Source organism: Ambystoma mexicanum, chromosome 10 (assembly GCF_040938575.1).
Source record: "Ambystoma mexicanum isolate Mex_15411 chromosome 10, UKY_AmexF1_1, whole genome shotgun sequence".
Classification (NCBI taxonomy): Eukaryota; Metazoa; Chordata; class Amphibia; order Caudata; family Ambystomatidae; genus Ambystoma; species Ambystoma mexicanum.
Window position 1 is genome coordinate 534,942,485 of NC_090932.1, and position 23,673 is coordinate 534,966,157.

Here is a 23,673-nt window from a genome sequence, read left to right on the forward strand (position 1 = left end):
GAATACTTGTCACTGTGAATCTCTAGGTTGCACCTCTACAGCTCACACTGACCTCCCTTGAGAGAAGTCGGACTGCTCAGTGACTACCAACTTGTGTAGTATAGACCTATACCAAAGGTTGGGTTCCCGATTGCCAAGAGGACATGGCTGGTGTAATCTCCCTCAGGGTTACTACATACAATCTTGACTAACAGTCGAAAGTTCTACGGACTGATTTACGGGGAACTTTGAAATGAACTTCATGTGTTTGGAGGACAATCTTGTTCTTGTGTATGATGAAAAAGGGGTCTTGTATCGATAAAGCCTGTAGCTCACCGACTGGTTTTATGGAGGTGACCGCTACCAGGAATGCAGTTTTATAGGTAAAATGCTTTAGGCTGGAATTGTGCACAGGCTAGAAGGGTGGCCCAATGAGCTTGGAGAGCAGAACATTGAGATCCCAACCCCGGGGGAGGCTATAGGCTATTTACCCCTTCCAATTGATGAGACTTTACACCAGGACACCTTGTTCTGTGAAGTGGTGTAAGCTGATGGGGCCGCAAGCTGTACCTTGAAGGAATTGTATACTAGGCTTAGTCTAGTAAGGTAAGCATGTAGTGTACAATTTTAGCTGGAGAACATTCTGCGTAAGCAGATTTCCCTGACCAGTTCATCCACAGGGTGTTCCCCTTGGACCCTGGCTGGTGAAATCAGGCAGCGAAGTCTGGGCTTTGAGCATTTAGCTTTCTGGCAAACAAGTCTAGTGGTGGGCGACCCCATAGTGAGAATATGCCGTCTATATGTGTTGAGTTGCCACTCGTGTTCTTCTGGTAGAGGGTGTCTGCTTAACGTGTCTGCCAGAGAATGCAGTTCCCCTGGAATATGTTGGGATGTTAGAAACATTCGGCTTGAGTGCACACCTCCATATCTTCTGGAATAGTTTGGACAGACGGAGAGTGTGTGCCTCCCTGCTAGTTTAGAAAGAACATGGTCGTGGTTCAGTCTTCCAGGACCTGCACTGTCTGACCCTGGAGATGTTGCTGAAAAGCTTTAAGAGCTTTGAGGACTGCAAGAGCTCCAGGAAGTTGATGTGCCTTTGGGCAGTAGCGAGTGTCCACTGTCTGTGGGCTGTGTGGTGGAGGTAGTGTGCTCCCCCCCCCCCAACCGGCGAGTGAGAGTCTATAGTTAGGATCGCTTGGGCTAGTGGAGCACAAAAAAGAATTCCTTTCAACAGGCTGTGCTTGGAGCAACAGCGAAGAGCCTGAATCAGGATTAGCAAAACAACCACTGGATCGTCCCACTGTCCGCTTGCCTGACACCATTGTTTTGCTCACCATTCCTGCAGGCGCATGTGAAGAACTAAATAAATGCAAGAGGTCATCATCCCTAGCAAGCACATTGCTTTGCGTACCGTTATCTGGCGACCGGCCTTGTATTGAGGTACCTGCAGCAGCATATTTCGTACTCTCTCGCTGGAGGAGAATGCCATCTCCTATAGCCCCCAGAAATTGTTTTGTTTGGCTGGGGATTAGATTTGACGTCTCGTTGATGGAGAAACCCAGACTGAAAAGAAGGTCCATCTTTTTTTGATTATTTAATCTCCAAATTTGAAAAGATTGCCAGGTCATCAGCCAGTCGTCCGGATAAGGGTATACCGGGCTGGACTTTCTGCGCAGGTCTGCTGCCACTAGTGCGAGCACCTTGGTGAACACCCTTGCTGCTGAGGTGATGCCGAATGGGAGTTCTTTGAGCTGGTAGTGTACTCGCACCATATTGAAACGTGGGTATTTTGTGTGCAGGGTGCATTGAAAAATGGAAGCACGCGTCTTTCATGTCCAATGTTGCCATGTAGTCCCCCTGTTTCAGGAGTGGAATCACTCCTGAAGCATGGTCATGTGAAATGTTTGGTTTGAAATTTGTTAGCATGGCATAAATCTAGTACTGGGCACATGGGAAGCTCTTTTTTTGGCACAAGGAAGTACATTCAATAGATACCCTTGTTTACCTGGTTCGCTGGGACAATTTCTATTGCGTCCTTTGACTAGTGCCTTTATTTCCTCCAGAAGTATGGCAGTTTTTTCGGCTGTTAGTTTCTTTTGTCTTGGCGAGCGGTAAGGTGGTTTTTGAATCAACTTTATGCAGTACCCGCCTGCTACGGTGGACAACACCCATTTGTCCGATGTTATCCCCTCCCATGCGTGTGTGAATTGAGAGATTAAATGGAATTGCATGGGAAGGGACCGGAAAAGGCAGGTCATTGTTTTGGAGAGGCTGAACCTCTCCCAGGTGGGGTTTCGCCCCGACTCGTTTCTTCCCTCTTTGAAAGCTGGACGAGGAGCCTTGGCCTTGAGACTGGTTCCAAGATGACTACTGTCCTCCCAGAGTAGCCAGAGGAACGTGGACTGCTCCGTCCCCGAAAGCTTTTTGAATTTGGGGAACCCCGTTGGAAATAGGGTCTGTTTGTCAATTGCCCAAGGGACAAGAGTCTCATACTCATCCTTGGCACTCTTTAGGGCGTCCTCTACAGCCTTACCGAATTGGTTGTACTAGCATGTTCAGGAGGGTTGTGTGGGTCTCGAGCTTCAACCCAGACTGCCCGAGCCAACCATGCCGCTTCATGATATCCCTTTGGCTATGATGCGTGCCGCGTTGTCCTCCGCATCAAGGTTGTTTCTCTGGATACAGCTCGAGACTCGTTTGCATTCCGAAACAGTTTTAAGCAGTTGAGCCTGCAGTGGTTCTGGGATGGCCTGTAGTAGTAGTTCAAGCTAGTCCCATTTGTGGCAGCTGTCCCTAGCTAACAAGGTTGTATTGTTAGCAATTCTTGTCTGGTACGCTGCAGAGGACGCTACCTTTCTCCCAAATGTATACATCTTTCTACTCCTTGTCTGGCGGGGCTTCTGCCGACACCAGGGCAGTGCCTGCCCTCTTTCTAGTGGTAGTAACTATCAGATAATCCGGGTTGAGCTGTTCCCTAATGTACAAGGGGTCAGTGGGTGCGGCCCTGAGCAACATTTCTATTCTTGGGTTGAACGTTCTAGTAAGACTAGGCGTTAGGAGGGATGGTTAAATAGGAGGGGTATTGTGTGGCTGCCTTCTTGTACCCCAGGAGGTTTTCCATAAAGACCACATTGACTTTTGTCTCCTCAGTGTCAATGCTGGAATGATGCACCGCCTTCAATAACAATGTTATACTGTCGTGGGTCGTCAACTGGTGAGTCTGCAACCGGCTCGTCCTGATCGTCGGGTGACTGTAGTACATAAATGTTATCGTCGTACCGGTCTTGATGCTGGCTATAGAGACCCTGCTTGATCATAATAATCTAGGTCTTGCGATGGGTCTTGATATTAAGCACTGTCTTGGGGTGCTGAGACCGGAGTGCCTAGAGCAGAGGTGCTGGGCTGTGGCTCAAGGCAGGATTCCTTGGCAGGTGGTGGCTCTGCTGATACCCCTGGCTGCGGGGCATCCGAGTACCATTAATTGATCTGGGTGTCTGTCCATAAAGTCCACGAAACAGGACATTCACCCGAAGATCTTGTTAAATTGTTCTGGTATAAAACGACATGGTGGGACGGCAGATATGACGGGGCCCTGGGAAAGGGCGACATCTTTAGTAGGGGTGTTTTTTGTGGGAAGGCTGTCTTTATGGCGCATTGCCCCATAGAGTGTGTTTAATGGAGTGGAAGACTGTCTGGGTAGCCTCAGGAGTTAAATGGCATCAAAATTGTGTTTTTACGCCGACCTCGCCTTTAGAAGAGAGGCCCTAACCTGTTTTCTTGAATTGGCACTTGTATTTTTGGTGCTTTTCTTTTTTTTTTTTTTTTTTTTTTTTTTTAAAAGGAGACAGAGATGCCTTTCAACGCCTGTTTTTTGGCACGTGAAAGGAGACTTAATATGCGGTGTCCAAACCGACATTTTCTTTCACCATTCGGGAGCGGTCAATAGGTGAAAGGTTGCGCTATGTGCCGGAGGACAGTAAGGAACCTGAGGCTTTATCCACGGTCACAGCATGGCCCTAGACTCTCTACCATATCTTTGAGAGTTGGCCGTGGGGTACGTCTTTAGCATGTATGCTTGTGTGCCGTGGCCGCCGGATGTCATCTCCATTACTGGACTGCTGGTCTGCTTCTCAGAGTCGGGGGGCCTGCACTTGGGGTCCAGACGGATCCCAATCGCCCTCAGCGTCACTCATGACACCGTAACTGCCCTCGCTGGAGTCTTCCGTCACGTCTATGGAAGCCCCAGATAGCTTGAGTGGCCCATCGTTTAGTTCACCACTCTTTTAGAGTTTTCGGCCGGAAAAGCTGACAAGATTTACAGTGCTTTTCGCGTAATATCTCGGGAGAGAGCGTTTGCACACGCAGTGCTCGTCTTTCCACAGAAAATTCCGACAGCAGGAGGGACAAAATGTAAATGGGATTTGGTGTGGGGGTCAACCTCCTTGGAAGGTCAAACATTTTGCAATTATCAATGGTCAGGGGTTAGAGTCTGTACGTGACCAATGTGTTAACTACCTGCAGAGGATTTTTACTCACAGGGTATTCCACCGTTCCAGATTTGTGCTTCCCAAAAACTGGTAGTGTGTTCATTTACTGTTGGGTCCAGGACTGGTGGGTTATATTTCAAGCTTAACCTTAGTTCGTGGTTGAGAGTTTCTGCAGGTTCCAATTTTACTACATTTTACAAATAGTTAACATTGGCCCTAATCCTCTACTTACTAGGGTTTCTGGGCCTCGAACCTGGTACTCTTCAAAGGGTTCTCCTCTGGCATTGGTGGTCTTCTCTACACCTGGCAGCTATAACCCAGACTTACCTGACATTTCCCCATAACTGATTCTTCCTACAAACGTTATCCCAGGCAACACCCATGAAGACAGAGTCAACAACTCACCCTAATCCCACCCAACACCCGCACTCACCCCTCAGTCGTCACCAGGCACCACTGTTGTGGATTTATTCAGGATATTGGCATTCACCACACTACCTGAGCTGGGGACACTTGGCAGATGCACTAGCCATATAAGTGAGGAGTGAAAACAGGTAGGGCTGCATGGGAGGCTGGGGGAGGAGGGAGCAAGAAAAGAAAAAAAAAGTCTTGAAGGGCGTTCGAACTCAGTTCAGGACAAGGACGCGGGGTGCTCTTGAACCCCACCTTGGGAGATACAGAACCCCAACGCCTCAAAGTTAGAAAAAAGATGCCAACTAACCAATTGCACAAACAATTTCCCCCCTCTGCATACAGCCCTCATACTCCAAACCAAACAACCACAAACCGCACAAACTTCACTACATTGCAACAAAACAAAAAACACAGTCACACAACAGTACACGACTACACGCCGCAAACACCCCAAGCCCAGCCAATGGACCCACCGGGATGAGACTGCAAACAGCATATCACTGCTCTCTTGCACTTTTCCAGATTGCTCCCACTAACCACCCCCCCTCCCTCCGTTCCTCCCTCCCTCTTTCAGAGCCGCCAGAGCGCCAGGGGACCACTCCTGTGGTGATATGGTGATAATGCTAAAGGACATTTGTACCATGTACTAACATTTCCAACAGGAAATTTCTGAAACACCCTAAAACTATTTTTGAGGGACTTGGAAGGTACTTAGACTTTTTCCTGGGTCATGCCTGAAACGCCTGGGGACCAAGTGGAATAGGATTTTCAGCACGTATCACCGATTTTAAATGTACTTTTAAGTACTACATTTTTCTCCAGTACTTTAAATGTGTGGCTACCTATATTTAACCTGTCATGGAGTACAACTTTTACCAGGAGAGTAAAGCGATCTTATGGGTCTGATGCTACCAATCTAATGGAGTTCACACAATTCTTGTGGCCCTTAGAGCATGGTTATTGAAGTATTAACCCCTTTTTCTCCCTCTAGGAGATATATTAATGTATAGTGTACATTTCTGTCATTTAAAGGGCTATGTACTAGAGGTTATATGGAATCATTGGTGGTGTGTGCCAGTGTGTTTGGTGTTACTGGTGCGCCACATTCTGAAGCCTGGTGGCTCATTGCCACCAGATGGATGACAGCGTATACATTATTACAAGTCAAAGCTTGCTACATCGTCCTCACAGCTGCCTAGAGCTAGTTGCTTACGAGATCTCGATCATAAGGACTGTGCAAAGCTCATTGTATCAGTGCGGTATAAGTGTAGCAAACACAGGTTACCTCACCCTTTTTTTCTGACTTTAAAAAAATGAAGCATGTGGCATCTCGGAAAGGCACCCTACGTATTGCTAGTGCGCGCCTCCCTAAAAGACCTAGAAGTCCAGACACAAAAACAAAAGCGCGGAAAAAGGTTAAGAAATACCATTACAGAAATTCAACCCCCAATAATAGACTTTATAAATATACGGCAAACTCCTGGGACAGACACAGTCCCTCAATCTCCCCAAACGAAAGGTCAGTCTCCAAATGTTGACAATAGCAGGTCTTTCCTAAAACTGTGCCTGGCTCTCCGGAATTGGCTTAGTGGGAACTAGATGGCATAGTTACCCAAACAGGCACAAATGTGCACTTCTCTGGATCTGCAAAGATACGCCTCATCTGAATCTTAGGAAACAACCACCAACTACATTAAAGTTGTGAAGTGCTCTAATGACCAGAGTATCTGATTTTGAAGCTAACGTACCGATGGTATCCAGACTCAATGAAATAGTCTCCAGTATAAAACATGCAGATACCGGTCCCAAGTTAAAAATAGGGGAGGTAGACTTAAACCCAAGCAAATTACTCTGAGAATCATGAGCAGTGGCCTCAAATTGAACTGTCTTATTATACGATACGATCATCTTTTCCGTGTAAATTGTACATATGCAGTAAATGCAGTTCTAACTACGATTTCCAAAATGCACAGTCGTTATAGGAAGAGATCACACTCTACTACTTTGTGAATAGAAGGACGGATCGGATATTAGGCAGAAAGCGCAATTCAAACTACGACTCCCATAATTCCTAAGAGTCATGTGACTAGATCACATGATAATATAGGGTCTAGTTGCTAGGCAACGGGTTGACTTGGAGTGAGCAGGAAGGAGGGAAAAACAGGCTCAGGAACGGCAGAGCACTTAACTCAGGTACAGCAGAAACCTTTCTTACTGGGGTAACAACTCGAATAATGAACATGCGGAGCACAGCGTTGACTTGATTATGTAACACGCTCAATATAACGCTAACAGATAGCATTTTGAATAGGTAGATACATTCACAGCGACCCGGCGACACGATAGGAAACAGCACAGAGGAAAGAAACGTACGCGGCTGCAAACAGTCACCGTTCCAGGTAAAAACATGATGTTAACTTTAAAATGAAAATCATTCATACATGAAAATGCCATATAGCGTGCTAACTCGAACAATTGTTAATACACAGGGAGGAAACATGAATTGACCACGACATAATTCCATATACGCTGAATGTGACTGTGTCAAGCACAAACCGTGCCAAGATTCAATACTGAAAACTTGATTGGAAATGTGAAATTTGGAAGAGGCTTTTTCACCACTAAATGGAGAGTAGAGGAATACACAGGTACAACTCTGCATTATTTAGAGCTAAAGATTTCATTGCCTCATCAAATCAATAATACATATATTATATTATTCACAGATAACTATAAACGAATTGGGAACTACGAAAAGACGACGTTTCCATCATCTCACAACGGAATAGTTGCCACTGAAAAATCCTGAGGATATACTCACTATCAAAAAGGAGATGTTGTTCTCATTCCTCATTGAAGAATCATTTTGAAATTATTATGAAATTGTTGAAATTAGTGATTACTGTACTAGTTAGCAGTAAGACATTGCTCCTGAAAGAGGCAAATCTCTCGAAACGCGTTGAGCTCATTACTATCCCCCCTTTTTTTTAGAAATGTGTAGAAATTTATTTTAGAAACATATTTTTTTTAAACAATCTTGATTCCCTTGAATCTGTTATAAATTTGTATCAATGCTCTTGAATTTTGTTGAATTTGTTGAAAGAAACTATTTTTGATTATTTGTTAAATTACAATGGTTTGACTGAAATGAACTCAAAAGAAATAATATTATTTTGTACAATTTTGATAAACATCATTAGTAAAAAAACTAATACCTTCAAGGTGAAAATTAGTTGATTGAACTTTACTTTCAGTGCTTGTTTACGTTGATTGTGGCTAAATAACTTCTTGAAAGAGTGATATCGAATATTTGAAATTACTGAAAATATTGAGATTTGTTTGGAAAATTTTCTTTCCACTCTTGAATGCTGTGCAGGGGACAAGAGTCATTCTTTTCTCCCCGGCACCCAGAAAAAAACTGATTTGTATAAGGGGTCAGTGGACTAGAAAAAACAAAAAATACTTAAAGTACCGTACATAGAAAATATACATAAGATAGGGTGTGCTTTCCCTACTTTCTTCTTTTCAGACTTCATGGGAATGAAATGCCTTCTCCGTGCAGCAATGGATAGAGCATGTCACGCAGTTGTAGGTTACGTCCAAGGGTCCACATTTTTCCCTCTACTAGGTTTGTGAAAATAAATTATTTGGTCCAGATTATCAAGAGGGAAGCATGCTAAGGCTAATTGGGAAACTCAAGTCTTCTGGTGCCCGAGGCACTAACAGAACTCTGGGCAGAGGTTCCAACTAAACCTTTTAGGCACAGAGCACACGGGTACCATGGTACATAGTCGAAGAGTTGTATATTGGTGTCGTGGATAATAAAGAGGCCTAGGAAATATACTTTGAATTATAGATGCCTGGAAATGATTGACACAAGCCAAAAAGGTTTTGCTAATGTGCTCCTCGAGAGATCAAGTAATTGGTTGCAAGATCAGGGCCTATTAAAACCAAATCACACAGGCTTCCGTAAGGCACACATTACAATGGATAATATATGTGCCATACAGAATCTAATGGCAGAAATCAAGCGAGGTAATGTCTATTCTTTTTTGCTGTTTGGTAGATTACAGCAAAGCCTTCGACCAAGAGTTGGGGGATTTGCTGTGGATGAAAATTAAGCGGTGTAATATTGATCTGCACCTTTTGTACTTCATTAAATCCCTCTATTCAGACACCTCTGATGGTTAGGTTAAATCAGGAGGGAAAGTAGAGTACCATTATTGGTACCAATACAGGACTGAAGCAGGGGTGCTCTTTGGCTCCGCTGCTTTTCAACCTATATATCTCCAACATGGACCTCTCGTTCACAGGAGTACGAAATGTTGCACCAAAAATCAATGGCGTGCCCAACATGGCTGGGTTATGCACAATAGTGTTATTAGATCAAACCCCTCCAGGCCTTCAGCGCACAATTAATGTCTTGGCCGCTTTCGCTGCTGAGAACGGCAGGAGGATGAAAAAAAGAAAAAAAAAATAAAACTTAAATGATCTGTGTTAGGCAAGATTGTATGCAGTACCCCTTGGGAGACTGCACCAGCCTTGACCTCCTGGCAATACTTAACCCAACCTTTGGTATAAGTTTGTACTACACAAGTTGATAGAGTGAGTTAGCAGCCAGGCTCATCTCACGAGGGGTCAATGTGAGCAGTAAGGTTGTTATAGAGATTTGCGCTCTGAAACACTTGTGTACGAGCGCGATATAAATATATCATTCACAGTGACAAGTATCCAAATAAATACTTACACTCAAGGTTTCTTGATTTAACAAGCATTTATTTAACAGTATGTTGAAAGAGCCTTTTTTTTTGAAGAAGGGAGCAATATAGAAGTAACACAAAAATATACCTAAAAAAATATTCAGTTCCTTTAAATCAGTAAATACCCATTTGGGATGGCACACAGATTCTTCCTACACCCTGCGGTGACAAATAACTAGGACACTTGACATGAATATATCACTGGTACATTTAGAGCAATACTGAGATTAGTGTCAAAAAGGAGAAGATGAGAGACTAAGACAATGGTTAACAAATGGCAGGTAAGTACTTTTTGTACCCTCTAATGCAAAGTAAATTAACACTTTCCAGGGGGGAAAGGCAAAGCACAAAGTCAGTGGTACGAAGAGTCTTTCAGCGAGCCAGCACAGCTATTGTTAGTTGAGCAAATGTCTAGGTGAGCTGAAGCACTTCCTGTAGTTAGTTAAAAAGTCTTGCACAATGTTATAGAAGTTTTTGTATAAAATGAAATCACTGTAGGTCCACAAGCTGGGAGGCTAGTGAGTGGCAAAGCTACAATCAACTCTGCAAAGGCAACCAAGACATGTCTCAACTGAGAACTAGCAAGGCTACACCACAAAAGTTAAGTCCTCTTAAGTTTACAGTACCTTTGGTTAGAAGAAACCTGCTTCCAGCTTGCTTCCATTCCTGTATAGGTCTGCAGATCCTGTTATTCCTGGGCCTCCATCGTGGGGACAAGCAGGGGGATGTCTAAGAACTACTGCACTACGAACGGAAGGTCATTGGCAGCAATGGGCAAACATCAGATGAGCTGCACTTCGCGGTTTCGGCTTCTCGCGACTATCAAATAGCACCACTGTGGTTCTCGAATAACACTATGGACTTTCCTCGCAACTGCGGTCCAGCACTCTGTTGAGGTGGCTCAGCCCTGGTCAGTCTTGCTTCATGGGAGTCTGCAGGACCTGCCTGGAGATCAGGTCCGACTTAAAAATGATGCACTCGATCTGGTGTTCCTCTCCCTGGCAATCGGTTCCTGCAGCAGCAAGGGAAGTACAGCAAGCTCCGAGAGGATGGCATGACGAGTTAGCTTTGGGGTTGATTGGTGCCATCAACCGGAGAAGTTGTCCGTTGCAGGGTTTCTCTAGTCGAGGCGAATTTGGATCTTCAGCAATGCAGCTGGGCTTCACCGGGTAAACCAACAGTCCAGGAGTTGCAGCAAGCATCTCTTCCAAGTTCTTCTTCGGATTCCTTCATCTAGTGGTCTACAGCTACTTAAAATGGAGAATGAGCTCACTTTTCGAAAGCAACTGAAAACTATTATTTTCAATTAGGTAACCTCTCCTCTGCACCCTTTATCTCTCGGCGCCTGGATGCCCACAGGCTTTGTTGTGGTACAAGCTCAATAACAGTGGTCGACTCTGCCTTCCAAGGAAAAAGCCTTGCCTTTTATGCAGGTTTCTCCCATTCATTCACAGTCTAGCTGTCAATCAGAAAGCAGGGTGGCTGTCCTCCGAGGACAGCCCTCCCATCAATCATCTTCGGGTGCATTCCTGTAACCAAGGAGATTAAGCACATGGAGTTCCGGGCACCTCCATCGCTTCCTGCCCTGCCAGACATGCTGGAGAAAGAGGCGGGTTTCACCAGTGAATCCCGCCAAACAAAAAACAAAGGGACCAAACCTGGTTTAGTGCACAGAGTGAATCGCAAGAAGGACCTTTCCAACAAGAAATGACGAAAAAAGACCGGGCCATTTTGACAAAATGGGCACCCATGGGTGTTGTAATGCAGCTGCAATTGCAGCCCGCGGTAGAAACACACATTGGTAGGAAAAAGTAAACCACTGCAACCAGCCATTAATTGTAGGAAGGGCAACAAATATGTTACATGAAAAACTAGACAAAGGGGATACTAAGTAACCCCTCCAGCACCCTATTGTAAGATGGTGTGTGCTGGGTCTAGAAAGTAACAAAAACGTAAGTAATGTCAATTTCACTTTACTGCTATGGGAAATAGTAGTTTATCCCAGAGAAGGTATTTAAACCTTTGGAAAATCTAAAAGACTTCCCTGTGCCACCGCACGGACGGTGCTCTGTGGCACAAGGTGAAGATGCTTATGGCGTTTGTCATACTTTAAATTCAAAATAAACAGAGTCCAAATCACAGAAAAATACGAGAGAGTGGGAAAAAGGTCTCATTCTCTCCAGGATAGAAATTAAAAGTCCTAAAGTCCAGCAAAAAGAGCTGGAGGTCTTTAAGGTAGAAGGTAATAAGCACATTTCTGAGAATTCTCCCAAACCCTCTGCCTGAGAAATTGGGTAGTGATAACCTTGAGGTAGTCGATAGCTACATAGATCTTGGCTTTCCACTTCAACTCAACCTGACCTTTTATGGGGACATTATGTCTGGTAAGATTTGGAAGAAATGGCTTACTGTAAGCACAGTTTTTCTGAAGTCCAACTAAGGGCTTAGCATAACCATTCAACTGAGGCAGTACAAAACTCCACTCTTAATATAAGGCTGTACCACCAGAGTACATGGTAGAGCAGACAGGCTTATTTAAGAGGGAGAGAGGGCTGTAGAATCAGTACAAATTAAATTGAAATACAAATGGTCCAAAGAAACACTGAAACACTATTTAAAAATAAATGATTTATTTAAATACAGGTACACCCAGATAAATCTAGGGGTAAATTAGCACCAACACATTATATGAAATCACAATATGAAAACACAACACTATACTTGAAGGTACACAGACCAAAGTATAGACCTTATTTGGAATACCCAACAGTAATTCTAGGGAAGTCAAAACCTTTTCATACACATTCAGTATAGGTCACACCTATTCTTGGAGAGTAAAAACCAATGCTTACTTTCACAATTACATTCAGTAATGCAAGGGCAGTAGGCCATACCAGTTGTACAGTGACTCAAATCACATAATCAACTGGACAATATACTTTTCGTGAATAGTGGTACACTTATTCCAGGTACAGTGAAAACCTATAACTACTTTTGTGATAAAACAGTTATAGTAGGTGGGTAAAACCCAAGGATGTAATATTCAATTACAGGTGCTTTTGAGATCAGTGAAACACAGATTGAGATAGGCAGCAACTCTTGTAACTTATTTTTAGGATGGCACACAGCTAACTCAAGGCAAGTAAAACCTATACTTTATATCTCACAAGCAGTCCAGGTTAGAGCTTTCCCAGCTATATGGCTAACTGAAGTATGCCTTATCAGGGACAGTTAGAACGACAGACTCTAGGTTAGATAGCACAGGTAAAGTAAAACCCAATGTTACACTGTACTGAATGCCTCCAAGTTATTCTAGGTAGGTAATAACCTACTGCAGGCCTATTCTGGACAGACTAACAGCAAGTCGGGGGAAACGAGACCCAGTTGAAGGACACTCCTACAATTACCCTGCAGGAATAATATGGTGAAACAAACACTTTACTTTTGGGAAGAGGCACAACCTAATCACAGGAGAGTAATATACATTCACATCTACTTCCTATTAGACGGACAAAACAATTTTTAAGGAAGAAAAGATGTTAACCATACATTTAAGAAAAGTTCATCACACAAGGTAAGTAAGAACTTCTGTAACTGTTCACTCTTAGAATTACAGTTACCAACCAACTCTTTGCAAGTAACCTTTAAACACATTATTTTCTAGGCAAAAGTCCCAATCCCTTAAAAGTATTTCCCTTATTCTTGGAGCATGAGTGTTCAGTGGCAGAAGGGGGGGTGGGGGGTGTCACTAGGACAAGTGACCAACAGGCAGTGTCAGACTAGGTTCTTTAGAAGCAAAAGTCAAAGTTCTCTAGGAAAACTGGGCAAACAGGTGAGTACTTCGCTATAGAGTTAGAAGAGGGCCCAGGGGCTTTGCAGAAGACACCCTAGCAGGATTCGAGCAGTGGGACTGGGTGCACTGGATGAGAGGCCTCCCCATCAGGGAAAACACCCCACAATTACACAGAAATCCTAAGAGACACATCTCTCCGGCCCTAAAAAGTCTTCACTGGCTCCCGGTTGCTGCACAGATTTAATTCAAATCCCTCTGCATCATCCACAAGGCTGTCTGGGCCCGGAGACCACACTATCTTTAATTTTATCTTACTAAATACTCTCCCTCTAGACCTCTACGTTTCTCTGGCACCAACTCTCTGTGGAGAAAGCGTTTTGCTAAACAGAGGTTATGTGGTCAATCGCTTTCCTCAGCTGGCTCCCTCCTATGTAACAGCTCCCCACCGCCCACTCTGCCTTGAGCAGCACGCTCTTAAATTACGGAAACTCCTTAAGACTTTACCAGTTGCTGTGATTGGTGTCCTGGGCCCTTATGCATCCTTGGGACCCCGACCTCCCACACCCAATCGCTCCAGCACACCCTCTGCACTTGCCTTGACGCACCCTCTGCCCTGGTCACTCACACTACACCCCTATAGCGGCGCCAGGCCGTACCAATCACCATTCCATGCACTTTATCCGTGGCTCACCCATAAGCTCGGACACTCCAGCACTTAGCCCCTTCTACCTTTCTTCTTTGCTGAACTTGCACATTCTGAATATTTAGTAGGTGCATCTTTTTCTCCTTTCCCCTACATTGTTTTAATATTTTGTATGGTTTTAATGTGTTGTACTTCCTTGTTACCTCCCTTTGCTCTGTGGGTGGTTTGAAACAGTACACTTGCTGTATAAGCGCTTGCCTAACAAGCAAACAATAAAATCCTAAAAGGATTGTTTGTCTTGTCCTCCCTCGGTTTTCCTTCCGCACCTAGAAACTCTTGTGTACAGGCATGTTATGACATATCAATGTATCCCTTCTGAGGCTTGTGGATCTGCTTAGAATCACATGCTTTCCATAGATTAACGAGCAGTAACTGTAGAAAGAGGTGGGTTTGAGGCTAGCGCTGCAAAAAGATGTTTAAACACTGCTTGTCCCACCTGTATATCACCCTTGGAATGTGTGGAATGTATCAAGACAGTTATGTTTGGTGAAAGTATGTACTGAACTCAAGTGGCAGCTTTTCAAATGGCATAATTTGAGGGGCACAATTGCCATGAAGGCTAGAGTTGCCCCTGTGCCCTGAATTGAGTGTGCTCTAGGCTTGAATGGCAACGTTCTCTTAACAAGAGAATAGCAAAGTTGGATGCAGTTGACAATCCATTTAGAAATTCCTGCCTTTGAGATAGTATGATCGCTTCCAGTGGCTATAGATACCAAAAAAAAAAAAAAAAATAAATATTTTTCTGATCGGTTTAGTCTTTTGAAGGTAGAACAGGACAGACTATGTAGATCTAGTGTATGAAGGGTTTGTTCTGCAGTATTTGTTGGATTGTGGAAAAATGCAGGGTTTCTATAGTCTGGTTTACATGAAATGTAAATCTACATTTCGGTGACAATCGAGGGCTAGTGCATAGCACTACTTTGTGGATTATCACTAAAGGGTCTTGTACTGATAGAGCTTGTAATTCACGGACCCTTCTGATAGAAATTATGTCTATATGAAAAGTTGTTTTGTGGGTCAGATGTTTAAGGTGGCTTTATGCATAAGCGTGAAGGGGCACCCAATGAGCCTTGTGAGTACGATATTGAGGTCCCGGCAGGGTATCGTTTAACAGCCTCCATTAAGGCTTTAACTACTAGCACTTTCCACCACAACATTTTGCTCCGAGACGTGGTGTAAATAGAGAGCTGCCAGGTGTACTTTGAGCGAGTTAAAGACCAATCCTAAGTCTAATAGATATAGAAGGTAGTTGAGTAGGTTTGTTGGTGTACACTCCAGTGTAGCGACTGATTTGCACCATAAAACAAATTGTTTCCATTTGTTAAAATAGCAATGTTGTGTGCTAGGTTTATGTGACTAAGGATTTCCATGCACCTTAGGCCAAGTTTTAGGTGACCAAATTCTATGACCTCTGAAGCCAAGCTGCCAAGTTCAATGTCTCAGGGCAGGGATGTAGCGTTGTCCATGGATTCTGATTTAACAGATTGTTCGGACAGGTTAGTTTCATTGAAGGACACAGGACCATCACTTGAAGGTGGGAAAACCAGGTTTGTAGTGCCCACATAGGATGTATTAGGATCTGTGATACTTGTTTCTGGGGTAGCTTGTGGACTACACAAGGTGTTTGGGTGGTGGGAGAAGGGGCAAAAGCATACGCAAATCTCCCTGACCAATTCATTAGTAGTGCGTTCCCTTGGAAAGCTTTCTGGGAACACCTGGACGCAAAATTCGGCACTGTGCATTCTCCTGTGTAGCTAATGGTCAATTTCTGGGAAACCCCAGTTTGAGAAGACGTTGTCTAGCACATCTGTGTTTAGTTGCCACTCGTGTTCTGAGGGTAGCATTGTACTTCTGCTTAGCACGTCCGCCAGAGAATGGAGTTCCCCCTGGAACATATGCTACAAGAAACATGTGCTTTAGTGCCTATAGCCAAATGTTCTGGGTTAGTTTGGACAGTCCTGGAGAATGTGCCCCCCCAATCTCCTTGTTTATACAGAACATGGCTGTGGTACTGTCTGTTAAGACTAGGACTGTTTTGTGTGCAGAGTCCTGGAGGCTTGAAGTGCTTTGAGGACAGCGAGCAGTTACACAAGTTTGATACGCTTCCTGGTTGGTGTCTGTGTCCACAACCCATGAGCAGTGTGATTGAGGAAGTGAGCTCCCCACCCTTTCATTTGAAAAGTCTGTTGTAAGAGTGGCTTCGATTGCTGGAGTGTTGAAAGGTTTTCCCTTTGTTTCTGGAACATCATTGCAGCGATTGAACCAGAGGTTGAAAAACCACCACTAGGTCATCCCACAACCCACTTGCTTGCGACCATCGTTTTGCTAACCACTCTTGCGCATTGGGCACATCCACAGTCTGGTGTGTGGCACTAGGTAGACGCAGGAAGCCATCATTGCTAGCAGGCGCATTGCCTTTCGTACTGTCACTTGACGACCGGCTACATACTGAGGTGTTCGGAGTCCCATATTTTGAAACCTTCTTCGGAGGGGAAGGCTAAACAGTTTGTAAGTTCCCCTAGAAACTGTTTTCCTTGGCTAGGCACTAGACTGGACCTTTTTGTTTATGGAGAAGCCAAGGTGAATGTCTATTGCGTGTTCTGTTCCTTTGAGGCATAGCGTCAGTAATTAGCCAGTCATCCAAGTAACGGTACACTGGAATGGACTAGCTTCACAAGAGAGCGGACACCACTGCTAGGACCTTTGTAAACACCCTGGGGTGCTGATGCAATGCCGAATGGTAGCACTTGCCTCCCAATTTGAATAGGAAGTATTTTTGGTGCACTGGCAAGATTGAAATATGAAAGTAGGCACCTTTCAGGTCCAATGTAGACAGGTAATCCCAGTTTCAGTAGTGGGATTACTTCCTGCAGCCTTGTGATCCTGAATTTGAGGCTTGGCATTACGTGGTTGAAGGGCACAGGTACAGCACTGGGCGCATGGTTACATCTTGCTTTGGAAGTACATTGAATAAATACTGTAATTTTAATACAGAAATGGCACTAGATTTATCACTACTTTTTGAAGCAATAGATCTTTCTTTTTGCAGTATATGAAAGTTTTCGGAGGACATTTTCTTTGTACAAGGTGGATGATGGAGCAGTGTTTCCAGTAACTATGGCGTATTGATTGGCCACTTTCACGTACCCAGCGGTCTGAAGTTATTCCCTCCCATTGCTGAGCAAAGAGTCTTATGCCACCCCCGACTGGGGATTCATGGGAGGGAATGTGAACCGGCCCGTCATTTGGCGGCAGGGGTTGCTGAGCCTCTAAAGGCTGAAACCCTGCCTCGCCCTTTTCCACAGAGAAACCCCCTCTGTTCGTATTTCCAAGAAGTAGATTGACCCTCTGGGCTGTAAACGGAGGTATCAGATGCTTCTGAACTAGATGGGTTAGATCTGTTAAAACCTTGTGCACTAAATGTCCAGCGTGTATTAAATACTCCCCTTTGGGTCAAATTTCAAACAAGCCTTTTGTACAGTGTTTTGATGGTTTTGTGTTCTTTTGGTAGTTTCCAGCTGTTCATCCATAGCCTTCCCAGAAAGGACTGCTTCTTCAATAGTCATATTAATGAGGGCTGCCTGTGTTTCTGGCTTATAGCAAGAGTCTGAGCCATGAGTGCCTGTTTAGAAGTGTGTGTTCTGCTATAACTCTTCCAGAGGTGTTAGCAGAGTCCAGGACACTCGAGAATATTTCATGACACCTGATTACCCTCTGTGGTGACTTTGAGCAAGTGACACCTTGTAGGTTCAGGCACGGAGTCTAGGCTCCTCGTGACATCATCCCACTGGGTCCTGTTGTAGCTTGCAAGCAATGTAGCGTTGTTCGCTATTCTGCCATATATGCACCAGACGTAGTAATACACTTGCCCAATGTGTAAAGCCGTTAACACTCTTTATTTGGGGGTGCTAAGAGGTGGAGCGTCACACCAGCTCTCTTCCTGGTAGTGGTGCCCACAAGGGAATCTGGCTTCACATGTCCTTTGATACAGAGGATCCAATGGCGAAGGTTTAAATATTTATTCCACCCTGAGCAAAGGAGTGAAACGAGATGGAGACTCTTCTTGGACTGAAGTAAGGGAATTGCTTGACTAATAGTTTTTTCTCATTGAGAAGGTCTTCTATAAAAGGATCCATGTGATCACTGCACCGCCCGCAACTGCGACGCCGAAAATGCCGGCGGCAGTTAAGGCGCGGCGCAGTGATCAAATGGATCACTGTGCCCGCTTCCCCTTGCCTGCATTACCCCTCCCAACCCCCCGACTTAACTTTAGGGCACCACACTTCTGCGTGTGCCGCCCGCACTCTGCAATCCCTGCAGTGTCTGCTCCTCCCACTGACGTGGGTTGGAGCTGACGCTGCAGGATGCTTTTCATTCCCCCCCCCCCCGCAACCCCAGCTCTGTTTAGGCGAAGTAAATGTCACCCTCATTTTGTGTGCCTCCAAAGCCGCAGTGACTGCGGGGGTGCACAAATGAGGGCAACATTTTTATACGATTCCCTACAAAATGAGTTCTCAGGAGCGGCTTCTTCTGTCTGTATACTGAAATGGTGAGGTACTCTTTAGCAGGTCATTACATAGTAGCTGGTATGACCACTCTTGACTGCCGTGGCATCAGGTGAGTCGGCAGCAACATCATGGTCATCTTGGTCTGGTAAGTAATTATCGTCAGGATCTTGATAAAGCTCACCCTGATCACCATACCAAATGTCCTGTTCTGCTTGATTAGAAGTCTCCATGCTGAGATTGGAGGTCTCCATGTTGAGAGTGCCGAGAGGCAACAATGGACATGATGGTAGTTTTAGGACTGCGTGAGTAAGGGCGCTGGGGCCAAGTAGGCCCCATGGGATCGCAAAACAGATCCAGTCTTTTGTTGGATAGGAAACTTGTGCATAAATTCGACAAAGGATGACACCTTATGTATGGTCTCCTCAAATCTCTCGAGTCCATGTTCCAGTTTTAGGTGTTTCTGCCAATGGGTCCAAGTCTAGGTCAGCTAGTTTCTTCAGATATGAAGAAAGGTGAATGGGCTTAGTCTTTGGAGGCTAAAGGAGTCTATGAGGATGAGGATGGTGATTTTTCAATAAATGTTTTTTGTATTTTGTCAACGGCTGTTTGAGCATCTACACCCGATCGGTCGAAAGGGGTTTGTGCATGCCTGGAATCTTTTTCAACGGCTTGTTAAGCATGGTTGCGGAACCACAGTGGGTCTAGTCAGCGGTGGATTGGTAGATCAAGATGTGTTTCCCCCATCCTTCCTTGGACGGTCCCGACGAGGAGTGGCCCTGGGGTATGTGCATGTGCACAATTGTTGCTAGAGCTGGGGGAGCCAGGGATTTCATGGGTAGGGGAACATGGGGGGGGGGGGGAGGGAAATCAGGCCTGGCTCTAGGAGCCCCTCACGGGCTGAGCCCATGAAAACCCTGGCTCCCCCAGAGAAAGGAAAACAATTAAACGCAGCCCTTGCGAGCCACCATTAGGGTAGAGTATTTTCTTTCATATATCAGCATCGCGGTGCAAGCAAAATGGAAAATGGGCATTTGTTTTTGCCCTCTGCAGCCATGGTCAGGCCCATGGCATCCAGGGGTACCGGCCCAAAAGGTGGGTCGGGCTGGAGCCCCGATTGGATGCCTGGGCAGGCCCAGGCAACAACAAGCTCGCCCACCTCTAATCGTCACCAGAGGCTTTCTTCATAGCAGCATGCTGCGACTGCCGTTAGTGGCTGTGGACAGGTGGCGGGAGCTGGAAGGATCCCTCGTGGTGTCGGGCTTGAAACCAGAGCCTCGGCTGCCTTGGCCTTCCACATCAGACTTGAGTCCCGCAGCAGTCTCCAATTCCCCCATCATGGCAAGTCCTGCCCACCACTTAGTTCGGCGCTCTAAGGGTTTTGGGTCTCAAAGGTTTGCCAGAATTGCAGCGGAACTCTAGGTGATCACTGGGAAGGCAGTGGTTACATCATCGTTCCAATGGAATTTTCGAATGCGTTCCATGGTGAAATGTTGAGAAAAAGGCAGTGAGACAAACAGAGACTGGGAAAGGGGCAGACATTCTGTAGACAGAAAGGATCAGTTTAGACCCCCAACCCTACCCCCGCCCGACTCTCCCTACTGATAAGCCAAAGTCAGGTGTAGGCCCAAGCCTGTTGTCGGAACGAATGTCAGTCGTGGTCAGCCATCGAGAAGATGCATTAAATGGTAACCAGTAAATGTGGTGAAGAATTTCTTAGTAGCTTTTGTTACGGGACTCCGTGATAACTATCCATGATTGCGGATAGAAATAATCTCAGGGACCTCAACACGGGAGGGATCATGGGTACAGTAGACATCACACTAGGGATAGAATTACAGACACGTCCTGTTGACGTCCCTTTTTGAACTTTGAAAACTTCATGTGCAATGCTAGCTGTGTGTCGGTCAGTGTCTGTCTGTCTGGCAACTCACAACCACCTGAGAATAGCTTTAACTGCTCTCCACATTTACCTTAATTGGAGTGTGGCTAACCTCAGAGTTCACCTGTTCACTATAACTAGGGTGTCTCCTAAAATCCATCAACCAGACTACATTCCAGAAATCCATCTGAACACTAATGCTGCCTTACCCTTCAGTTTAATATGCCCCTCTGGTACTACATACTATATGCCTAAAAGGTATCTGGATTTTGGTAATCCTCCTGGCTTTGTTGGACATTTTGTACCACCGTCTTCCTACCTCCAAGTTTCACCACTGAGCCATATGCAGGTGTACTACATGCGTTCTTGGTAGTGGTTAGAGAGAATTCTCAGAAATGTACTCATTTCCCTTCACCTTAGAGACCCCCAGCAACTTTGCTGGATTTTGAGGACTTGTTTTTTTTCCCCCTGGAGAGAGTGCGAGCCTTTTCCCCCCACTCTCTCATGTATTTTGATGTGTGTTTTACTGTTGTGTTCTTTGGTTATGAAGTTTCAGATAGCCCCGTAGGCATCATCTTTTTATTGTTGTGTCACAGCACCTTTAGTGCAGTGGCACAGGGGTGTCCTTTGGACTCCCCGAGGTTTAAATACCTTCTCTGAGACTGACTACTGTCTCTCAGAGAATGTAAAGTTAAATTGACTTTACTAGTCTTTTTAAATTCATAGACCCAGCACACACCATCTTCCTATAGAGTGCTGGAGGGGTTGCCTAGCATCCCCTATTTCTAAACACTCTTGTCAAATGTTACCCTTTCCAATTGAAATGGCTGGTGGCAGTGGTTTAGATAAAACTACCATGATTTTTCCCGACCGCGAACAGCGGTTGCTAAAAATCGGGTCAGCCATGTTTTTCAATATGGCGCCCAAGACCCCTCTGTAAAAACAGACTCCAGTCATCTTTTTCCGCTGTTTCTTTGTGGAAAGGTCCTTCTGGTGTTTAACTCTGCACGCCAAACCAGGTTCAATCCCTTTCTTCATGAGCCTTTGGCGGGCTTCAGGGCTGAAGTACGCCTATGGCATCTGAGTTTCTGGTGTGGGCAGGAAATGAGGGTGGTGCCCAAAACTCCCTCTGCTTGGTCTCCTAGGAGACCCAAATGCACTCTGGCGTGATTGGCTGACTGTCCGGCAAGGACAGACACCCTGCTGGGTGAGTGGCAGCTACGCTGGCATGAATGGGAGAAAACTGTTTAAAAGGCGATTCTCCAGGACTGGAAGGCAGAGTAGACCATTGGAATGAACTAACCGAAGACGAGCTGAAGGAAGATGACTGCTGCAACTCCTGACCGTTGGTTTGCCCAGTGAAGCCCTGCTGCAGGTCCGCATTGCCTGAAACTCCCTCGACAGAGAAGCTCCTTCAAGGACGGCTTCTTCCTTTGAGTTGGTGTGACCATTCAACTCAGCAAACGCCCGGACACCATTCTCGGAGCTGGTTAATGTTAACCAGGGAGAAAGACACCAGTTTGTGTTTGAAAGCCACAGCTACTTGAGCTAAAGTGACGCCATTTTGTTTGCTCCGATGATGATCCCGTGCAGTGCAGGAGTATCCCCCAGCCCCCTGCCCGACGTCCTCCCTCTTGTGGCCACGACTGAGACTCAGGAACAGCGAGACTTGCCATGAACCAACATCTTCAGCTGCATCTTTTTGCTCCACTTTGGTACTGTGCCATTTGGTTGAGAGATCCTAACTCTCGCGGTGGAAGTTTGTGAAACTTTCCCAACTCGCAGGCCTAATAAGCTTGTGACCCAGCATATTTTTCTTTATCGTCAAAACTACTTCTAAAAACTTTTACAAAGACTTCTCCATTTGTACCAGAACTGTGCTGTCCTATCCAAGACACTAGGCTAGACTATTGACTTTGGCCTGGCCTATTGAATTGTACTGACCCTCCCAGTACACTGAACCTTTACATTATCTACAAGTAGTGTCTTTCTAACCCTTTGTACAAACCTATGCTTTTTATTCCCCATTTAAAAGTACTGAAGTGCCATTTGGCTCCTTTTTCAGAGGAGCGCAAAGTGTCTCTATAACTTAGAGTTTGTTACTGTAGTATATTGGCGTTAAATATTGAGTTGATCTCTACTAGTGAAAGTTTTCTAAATGACTGTGTAAATAAATGTTTAACTATTACCAAGAAACCTTCAGTGTAAGTGTCTACTTCAACCACTGTGATTGTGATACTTCTGTGTAACTTCTGCTACTGCTCACTTTCCCGCTTGAGATAAGCCTGGCTGTTCAGCTCACTACCAAAAGTGTGTGGTACAGACTTGTACCAAAGGTTGGTTTTTGCTTACACCTATAGTCCCTAATTGTGTGTGGTGTTCCCAGAGGGTACTGCCTACAATTCTGCCTAACAGTAGTAAGTGGAGGAACCCATACATTTTTTTCCATCCGCAGTTATAATCTATTTAGAAAGCAATTACATTCGGTTATTTGCCCTTTCTAAATCGATCATACATAACCCATTCACCCACCTCCATAGCGCATTACCAAACCTCCTCCCCTCACTTACCTTGCTCTGAGACGCTTAAAAGAAGTGCGCGATGGGCTAACCGGCATGGCCAGACAATGTAGGTTGCGGGCGATGGAAGGGGTTTATTTTGTGTGTGTTTGTGAGTGGGTGATTGTCTGGGAGAGGAGGGGGGAATGTTTGTGGTGGGGAAGGCAGGGGAGCGGTTAAAAGTGCGAGTGATGGCAGATGCAGTATATGTTAGGCTTTGAAGGGCTTAGCTGTGAGAAGCGGGGGGTGGGGGTTGAAAGGGGAAGATATGGGGGTAAAAATTCCAGATTTACTAGAATGACTGCCAGTGCAAGAGAAGGTGGGAGTTCAGATTGTGAGATTGGCATTTTTAAAGCCTCACAAAAACATCCAAAATATAAAAATTTATTTTTTGTCTTCGGACTTCAAAAAGCAGAAATATCACATAGAACCATATTATCAAGCCTACACTATAGGTATAACAGAACTAATTTATGTATAGCAACTTGGGTCCTGAATAGAATGAAGATACAGAATGTCTTATTGTCTGAGGATCTACTCTGTCTGCCACCAGATATGCGACTTCACTTTCAGGGTCAAGAGTGGGAAGTCC

The 23,673-nt window shown here is 45.1% G+C and overlaps 1 protein-coding gene across 2 annotated transcripts in view; it reads right to left on the reverse strand.

The window, feature by feature from the left end:
* The window catches only part of HDLBP (high density lipoprotein binding protein), an 829,415-nt gene that overhangs the window by 652,852 nt on the left and 152,890 nt on the right, over positions 1 to 23,673 (reverse strand). The gene's annotated exons all lie outside the window — the stretch shown is intronic.